Here is a 9,911-nt window from a genome sequence, read left to right on the forward strand (position 1 = left end):
GCTCAGTGTTTACATCAGAGGTATACTCCATCCGTTGCACGTCCCCTTCTCATACAGTCTATACCGCGTGCGCAGTAAACTTTACGATTATTGTGGCAATTCCAGGAAGTCTAATTATCATTATCGTTATTATTATTAATATTAATATCAATATTAATATCAATATTTTCATTATTATTAATAATATTATTATTATCATTATTATTAATATTAATTTTATTATTAGTATTATTATTATCATTATTATTATATTATCATCATTATTAGTAATATTAATATTATCATTATCATTATTATTAATATTAATATTATTATTAGTATTATTATTATCGTTATTATATTATCATCATTATTAGTAATATTAATATTATCATTATTATTAATATTATTATCATTATCATTGCCATTATTATTATTATTATTATTATTATTATTATCATTATTATTGCTGTCCTCCGCTATAGCAAGTGATGATAGGTTTGGTTAAAATTCCAAAAGATTAATAGTGTCCAATTCCCTCGTAGGAATTTGAAAGTCACCTCTTTCTTATGGGCTGGAGATGTTTTCCTTGTATTGTATTTGTCCTTCATTTTCTTAAACAACGGCCTTGTAACATTTTGAGCTTATGACCAAAGTGTCATGTTACCGTGTGAATGCCCAGAGAACCGATCAATCAAAACCCCTATTATTTCAGAGATGATAAAAACGATGATATTTTTTAATTATGTTTTATTTAACAACTCTCGCAACTACCGACGATATGTCAGTGTCGCCGGTGTGCCGGAATTTTGTCCCGCAGAAGTTCTTTTACATGCCAGTAAATCTACTGACATGAGCACACTCTACTGGGCCGGGATCGAACCCGCAACATCGGGTACAGAAGGCCAGCACTATACCGACTGCGTCACCCAGGCCGACTGTTATTATTATTATTATTATTATTATTATTATTATTAGGTTATTTTACGACGCTTTATCAACATCTTAGGTTATTTAGCGTCTGAATGAGATTAAGATGATAATGCCGGTGAAATGAGTCCGGGGTCCAGCACCGAAAGCTATCCAGCTCATATTGGGTTGAGGAAAAACCCCGGAAAAAACCTCAACCAGGTAGGCTAACTTGTCCCCACTGGGAACTGAACCCGGGTCACCTGGTTTCGCGGCCATACGCGCTGACCGTTACTCCACAGGTGTGGATTATTATTATTATTATTATTATTATTATGTTAATTTTTTTATTTTAGTAGGTTATTTTACGACGCTTTATCAACATCTTAGGTTATTTAGCGTCTCAATGAGGTGAAGATGATAATGCCGGTGAAATGAGTCCGGGATCCAGCATCGAAAGCTATCCAGCATTTGTTCATACTGGGTTGAGGGAAAATCCCGGAAAAAACCTCAAGCATGTAACTTGCCCCGACCAGGAAATCGAACCCGGACCACCTGGTTTCGCGGCTAGACGCGCTAACCATTACTCTACAGGTGTGGACTACTATTATTATTATTATTATTATTATTATTATTATTATTATTATTATTATTATTAGTATTACAGGGACATCATTTTATTTTTACTTCAATTTTTACTGTACCTGAGTTTTTAATGTACTTCCCTCCCACCCCTCCTACTAATGAAGTTCAACCGTCCTCCACACAGATCCAAGACCGCATATACAGTCATAGTAGCCTTACGTTCATAGTAAACAGTACGTTCCAAAAATATGTTCGCGTTTTCCAGTGACGAAAGAGCTTTCAATATTGAAACATTTTCGCACAGATACTGTCGTCCATTTGCCTACGTCGTATCCCGGTTTCCCCCACCAGCTATTATTCACCAGCTAGTGGCTGGGCTGTCTTAGCTCTTTTCTGAGAACATTAATTTCTGTTAGGAATTGGACGTCTACGTAATATTATACAACTGTTTAAAATAACTTAAATAAAAGGGCCTCGTTAAGTAATTAACTGTCACGTGATTTCCTCTCTTTCTACGACCCTACGACATAACCACTTGGACGGACAGTAGATAGCATGTCTGAGTAATTTTATTTTTTCGGATCGGGCAGAAATGAAGATTGAATTTACAGTACGTAAGGTACTCTTTTACAGAGTAGGTACAGAATTATTTCAACATGAGTTACTAGTACGAAGGACGAAATTGGTAATTGGGATTAGGTATAATTATCTATAGTGCGATAATATGCACATTAGAACTGAAGCCTGTATCGAAATGAACGGCAACCATTTTCAAAAATGTATTTAAATATTCATATTACGATTTTTTTTCAATTTCACTTCATTCTCTATATTGTACGCTAATGTGCTGTAGACAGTATAATATACACTGCATAATGAATACGTCCACTTGGACAGCTCAGTTCGTGAGTAAAAACACTCATTGTTAATACTGTACTGTATTAAGATTAAACGAAAACCTAATGAAAATGATCAAATTCAAAAGCGCAATATTTCCTAGTTTACGTAAATGGATGAACTACTTTTCTTTCCTCCTATAATTAGTAAAGTGATTTGTTTGTATATTACGCCATTATCATCGAACTCCAGTCGTGGAAGGGGTAGCAAACGGCGTTGATCCAGAGGTGTAGGCAAGTTAATATTAAAAATGTTAGTAAAAATAAAATGATGTCCCTGTATTATTATTATTATTAGGGATCTAAATTCATATGACTCATCCACCCCAATTAAGGCCTCACAAAAGAATGGAGTGCAAATCGTGTGGTCTTCACACTTGCTGGCCATGAGCCGTACGTGTAGGCATACTGGATTCACACAAACTCTTGCGTAATCAGACTGGGAACAAATGACAAACGCGGTAACCACAAAAGTAGCAACGGAGCTTCGGGCACACTCGACTCCTAGGTCGGAATGTTCTTGTGGCTGCAAGGTCTAATGAAACACTAACCCTTAACCTGTCTCTAAATTAGGCTGGACGTGAAGTTGCGCAGAACGCAACGACCTCACGATACTACGGTTAGACATGTGGTTACCACAGTTTAGTATAAACAGTTGCGAAGCTCAATACTTACTAAACATGCAAACATAGACAGTTGAAATACGCATCCATAGATAATTGCTAGCTACCAGGATCGCTACTATCGCCTCATCACAGACTCTTTCCCTTGCAGACGATAAAATGTATTGTACTTTCGATATCGTGTTCTTTTGTAAAAATTAACACCTTCCTTCCACTATTGAAATACGAAATACATAAGGTTTATATATTATTTTCATAAAGTATATATTATATTTTATAAACTCACCTTCCTGGATCTTTCGGAAGAAGGATAACTCTGACCTATTTTTCTTACAATTTATAGTACCACAAACGTCTCCTTGTCCCATATTATTATTCAAATTATTGTATTTTAGCATTTACATTTATTACAACCGATAACGAACATTTCACAGTTTACACAACTTTTCACAACAATGCGAAATACGGCACAGTCAATGCCTTTTCGATCTAGACCAGGCCGTAATGTTTGTTCGGGTTTTCGGTAATTTGATAGAAGACGGGCAAAATCCAACATAGCTGACGAAAACTACCAAAAACGTTCTGCCAACTATGAAGTCCAAATGTCACCAAACATCGCAAAATCAAAGATGAAAAATCAAATATATATTCATATTTTTAAAGAAGAACAAACCCTCCAAAAAAAAATGAAAATATATTTAATTTTTTTTTTTTTGATTCTTTTGGCGTTTCGTGGCATTCGAACTTCATAGTTGGTAGTACTTTTCTGGCAGTTTTTGTCCGCACTTTACCCCCAAAAGTCACTAAAACACAAAACAAAACAAAATAATTTATCACCTTATCAAATAAAATTCAATTCTCATTGACGTCTTCATCGACAACCACTTCACTTCCAGTATAAATGGCATAGGCTTTAAGGCAATCTAACCTTAAACCATGTAAGCAACATGGAACTAAACCAACACTTTGTCGTACAGTCAACTTTGCATTAAGCCACGTCTTTACACTGAATGGAATTCTCTTCGAACACTTATTACACCTTAACATGCACAGAAAATTCAGTAAATAATTCCTTTAAACCACAGAAAACCAGTTTTCTCCTCGACATTCAACACAATCCTTATTCGCCAGCAAAAGAACTAAACCAAAATCGTCACAAAATTTAATAAATGATTTCAGAACAGGGATTCCTTCCTTTCCCTCTTACTTCAAAATTCCAACCTTGTGCACACAAAATAAATTATTGACACTGAAAAGTGACTTTTCGTAAGCATGATGATGTGCATTCGACAAATGCAGACAAATCTATAATGTAACACCACTCACGTCAAACAACCAAGAACTGACAACGTCATTATCCATTCAAAATTAATGAAAATTCTAGAATAAATTAATCAAATCGAAAGAAAATCACAAAAATCATAAAATGACAAACTTTCAATAGCTTTAGCCATCAGACACAACATAACACCACTCACTTCAAACAACCAAGAACAACTGATACGTCATTATCCATTCAAAATAAATGAAAATTCTAGAACAAATGACAACTATAACCAATCAAATTAAAAGAAAATCACGGCGACACCTAGTATAAAAAACCTAGAACTAACATGTAAAAGTCACTAAAAGATCACTAATATTTAACTCTGAAATAAAAAAGTTGGTAGTACTTACTATATTCAACCAAGTGCCCGTCTTCTATCAAATTACCGGGTTTTCTATTTCAGTGCATGGAGCTCAGTGAAATATTATATTATAACTTTATTGCGTATCATTGCTAAGCTTTATTTAGTGTAATGTGTCCATAAGTTCTGTTTACTTCCTGTTGCATAATATGTTGCAGAAATAATTACAAAACTGTGTTATTTTAATGTGAAGAGAATTTTACATGTTAGCATAATCTGTTCGCGCCAACATTTCAAGTTTAGAATGGAAGCTATTTTGAGGTTTAATAAAAAAGAATTTATATTGTGATTTCAATTTATCACATCTACCTTCCTTAATTTTGGACAAAACATTTACCATACCACTCCTATGAAATTAGTGTACGTACAATTGTGTTACTTCGTCTCTTAAGTAGTAGATAAATACAATAATTCAGTACTCAATTGTAGTATTAAAATACAGACAAATTGAATGTCCGAGGTATCATACATGACATTATTCTTAATTATAATGTATAGTTGCGAATTTAGGAATGTAAGTTAAATATAGTAAACATAACCTATAATTTTCATATGAATGGCAAGGCATTGGAGGACACTAAAATCAGACAGAAATGGGCATCTGGTACAGTAAACATAACCTATAATTTCAACATATCTAAATATCCGTGCGGTGCAATTGAAAATTATTGAATCATACATAAATGAATGTACAAGAATTTCGCAATATTTAATCGAAATAAAAGCAGGTATTACACTTACGAACAACGTAATTTTCACACCATAAATAATATTACATCTTAACTCGCAAGTGAATTATGTCTGAAGTGTCTCATAATCATTGTTTTAAATTCTATTAATCGAATTACACTACATTTTAGAGAAATATATGTTACTCTTTATGCATTCCAATTAATTTATATGGTTGAAACGCCGCCCTTTGTGATAGGGTTAAGAGAGTTACATGGTCTGTCTTACGGCCTGTATTAGATCACGATGGCTGTGGCACAGTCTATTGTTCCAAGTACTCATAGCGCTCCAAGCGGCTAGCAACTATCGCGAGATTTGCAAGAAATCATCCCAAGCTTCGTGACTGTATATCGTAGACTGTGATACTACGGTTAGACATGTGGTTACCATCTTCAAATGTTCACTGTCTAATTTCGAATGGGGCTTGCGTCTAAACAGTTGTTCATGCTCTCAGCAGATGTCACTTGTTCACTGCTGTACACAAACGGTATTAATGAATAATTACACATTCTTGGAAATACACAAAAATGTCAATCCTACCTTCAGGACAACTTGTCTCTCCAAGCTGCGTGCCTTCCCTTGATGTAATGGTAAACAGATTAATCCATTCTGCAGGTACATTAGGCACCACGTAACCCAGTTTCTGTTCCATAGAAGTCACGAACCTTAACGAATTATTAATAATAAACTAATGTCATGTCACAAATATCGATCACTGCCACAATCAGAATACATGTCCTGTATCCTAGCAACAAGACACTAAATATTTCAGTCACTATTCTCACCTGTTTGTACCTTTAGCATAAGAATGTTAAAAGCACAAAATTAATAATGTAGATTTGTAAATTCATCGTTTATAAGTCTATTTGTCTTAATACAGAATTAGGAATTATATTCCACGAGTTTAATGTCTTCACACGAATATCAACAAAAATAGACAGCCATTCTCAAACTGTTTTTAATTAACGATACTTCTGTCAGTATGAATATACAACAATATATAATATTCAACCCTAAATTTTGTGAGGTTACACTTCAATGTCCAATTTTCTCTCACGATTACTGTGTAAAGTTATTCTTGCAGATGATAAAAAATTTAAAATGCTAATTTCTATTATAATATAAACAGCAACACCAAAATTTAAATTCAAGAATTAAAACTTCGTAGCGGAATATTAGGATGTTTAAAATCCTTAAATAAATGTCACTTATATTTATGTCACATAACGTGAAAGGAATGTCGGTTGACACATTATTTTATTGAAGCACGGTAAAATAATACAACACTGTATTTCACCTGTGCGTCACTATTTTATTCCTTAGGACGGAGTTATATGAGTCACGAATATACTTCGTGAAAATTCGATAAAACTATAAAATTCCGTATTTCACACAGTTCTTGGAAACAAAATCGTTAATCCACTTAATCCATTTGCATTACGCCACAAAATCACTAAAACACGAATTGTAGTAATGAGCTGTGTAACAAAAGACTGCTGTCACATCGCATGTCGACTGTTTATGCAGCGGTCACTTGAACAACTGAATCAGGTCTAAGTTCGAAACATAACCGTGGTATACACATTGCGGGGTACAGTCTGGTGGACTGAGTATCATAATAAACTTCTTCTAAACTAGTGGGGAGGGGAATTACTGGGTATGCGCGGTTTGTAGCGTGACGGAATGAGTAACTGGAGGGAGGGACTAGGCAAAGGGGAGAAAGAGACGGTGATATAAATGTAGGAGGAAGTAGTAGTACGATGTATCGTGTAAAACTGACCCATCACAGTAAAGACAAAACTGATTGTTTCTTGTGTGTAGAAAACACTCACAGCCAGACACGCTTTACGTAACAACCAAAGAGTTTATCTTTAATGTTACGTAGAACTGTCGTGGGTTCGTAAATGCCCATTCACAATGAAAATTAAACATAAACATAACGTAAGCATAAAACCTTGTGTCCATGTTATTTAATGAAAGCATTCACAATGAATTACATAAGCATAAACTTAATCTTAATCATAAGACGTTAACATGAAAGTTTGCAAACTCCAAACTTTCATGCTTATGTTTATGCGATTTGGAAACAGTACACAAGCGGAAAGCGTGTTTTCACTTTTTGTTTAACATCTCATGGGCTTTGCCTACAGGCAATATTTTGATCTATTGGCCGTGATGGTAGCTAGGCGCGCAATATGGCATCATATGACGAAAAGTTGATTATTTTACATCTCTGTTTCTTTGATTTCAAGTATTGAAAGCCATATACTGATGCCATTGTAGTTATTAGAAACATAAATTGAATAGCTACATCGTCAGTCATTGTGCAATTCTCCATTTTTATGTAATAGATTCTGTAGTTTTGTTGATTCGGTATGTTTGTTTCCACACACGTGTTATGTTTACGTTATGTTTAATTTTCATTGTGAATGGGCCTTGGCTACTTAAGTTTGTGGCATATGTTTATGTGCTTATGTTAATGTTTACGTTATGTTTAATTTTCATTGTGAATGGGCCTTGGCTACTTAAGTTTGTGGCATATGTTTATGTGCTTATGTTAATGTTTACGTTATGTTTAATTTTCATTGTGAATGGGCCTTGGCTACTTAAGTTTGTGGCATATGTTTATGTGCTTATGTTAATGTTTACGTTATGTTTAATTTTCATTGTGAATGAGCCTTAACTCGTCTAGTGTTGTCCGTTGTAAATCAAATGCTATTAAACGAGCAATAATTCTTGTTTATTTCAAGTTTTATCTTAAAACGGACCTGAGGAATTTAATTAATTGGAGTGGCTCTACCATTTTAGGGTGCGAAAAAGCGACTTGGCTAGGTCTCGACTATGGCAAAACCCATTTAGGGAATTAACTCTTAAATTGACAAAGCTTCATTTCTCGCACTAGTTTATTAAATCTTGTCGGACCGTAAAGAAAACAACTATCGCAATGTTCATATTGTATATGTTGTACAATATTATAGTATTGAGAAATTAATTTGTGCGAGATCGTGTGTATTCGCTTGGTTTCCGCACAAAACCAATCCGCGGAAAGTCCAAAATTCCACATTCAATATTCCCAACCTAACACACACATAACAATTTCCCTCTTCTTACCGCCTAAGTGACATATTGATTTTACTGCTTTAGGCTTTTAACATGTTATTTTTAGAGACGTTCAATTATAAATTGGAAACTTACCACAGCAATTTCACCTAAATTGCACTGTTAATTATTTTTTTTAATATTTGCAAAAATTAAGTAAACTCTACAACTCCACTAAAGTTACTGCATTCGTGATGCAAGTGACATTAAGGAAGCCGTGAAAAAATCAACAAGATTCCAGACTCATCATAGACTGGGGGAAAAAAAGACAGACGTATATCACGGCCTACTGGAGTATAGTAAACACAGAAAACATTTTAAAGCAACAATGTTGAATATAAATATATATATATATATATATATACATATTTTTTTTTTTTTTTGCAAATTTGCCGTCATTGAACAGAAACCAAGATGGAGATTTCATTGCAACTAATTAGAAATTCCTCTTTCAGGTATGTAATAAACGATCTTCGCACAAAATAATGTACGATACACGAGCGGTATGTTTTCTTTCAATTCTCGGAAATTAAAAAAGCTCAACTGCGTTTCGCTTTTCCAAACTTTTCCTCGAACATGAAAACTTCTACATACCGCTCTTGTAACGTATATTACTATTTCCTACCAATTTTTTCTATTGTTCTATTAAAATTATAGCATGTAACCTATTAATCTGTTGTATTCTATAGGATACTTTGTCAATTTAAAGGTTAAATAACCAGATAGGGGATTAAAATTAATCAGATTGATTTTAATTGATTATTTTACGACCCTTTATCAACTGCTATGGTTATCTAGCGTCTGAGTGAGATGAAAGTGATAATGCCAGTGAGATGAATCCAGGGTCCAGCGCCGAAAGCTACCCAGAATTTTCTCTTAATGGGTTGAGGGAAATCCTCAGAAAAAACCTCAACCAGGTAACTTGTCCCAACCAGGATTTGAACCCGGGCCAGCTCGTTTCACGGTCAGACGTGCTAACCGTTACTCCACAGCAATGGACATCACATTAATTTATACGAACTGACAGTCTATTAATTATAAAATAAATCCAAGGGACAGATTTGAGCGCGGCCATTCTACTACCCAATCATCCACAGAATAGTAGTGGTAAGCACAATAAGCCTCACGCTGCATTGCAAGCCTTCGGGTCCCTCCTATGTTATTAAAAAAATGAAGCAGTAACACATGAAAAAATCTATGTTTAATTTCTCGACCGCATCCCTAGCGCCACGATTCTGAATTGTCTATAAAACTCGACTATGAGAAAAAGAAAACAGTATTATATATCTACCCTTAACAAGATGGAGAGACCTCAAACACCGCAGACGAATAGCTACAGAGCATAAGGTTCTCTGATTCGTCTTAATCCTGATGATTTTGACTTAGTATTACAATCTTTGAAA

General features: G+C 34.5%; 1 protein-coding gene across 4 annotated transcripts in view; it reads right to left on the reverse strand.

The window, feature by feature from the left end:
* nuf (rab11 family-interacting protein nuf) overlaps positions 1-6,994 on the reverse strand; it is a 791,668-nt gene extending 784,674 nt beyond the window's left edge. For all 4 annotated transcript variants that reach the window (XM_069832014.1, XM_069832012.1, XM_069832013.1 and 1 more), the window contains exon 1: positions 5,950-6,994. The gene's annotated coding sequence lies outside the window, so the exon portion shown is untranslated. The remainder of the gene's footprint in view (positions 1-5,949) is intronic.
* Positions 6,995-9,911: the final 2,917 nt, after the last annotated feature.

Source organism: Periplaneta americana, chromosome 7 (genome assembly GCF_040183065.1).
Source record: "Periplaneta americana isolate PAMFEO1 chromosome 7, P.americana_PAMFEO1_priV1, whole genome shotgun sequence".
In the NCBI taxonomy this organism is placed as follows: Eukaryota; Metazoa; Arthropoda; class Insecta; order Blattodea; family Blattidae; genus Periplaneta; species Periplaneta americana.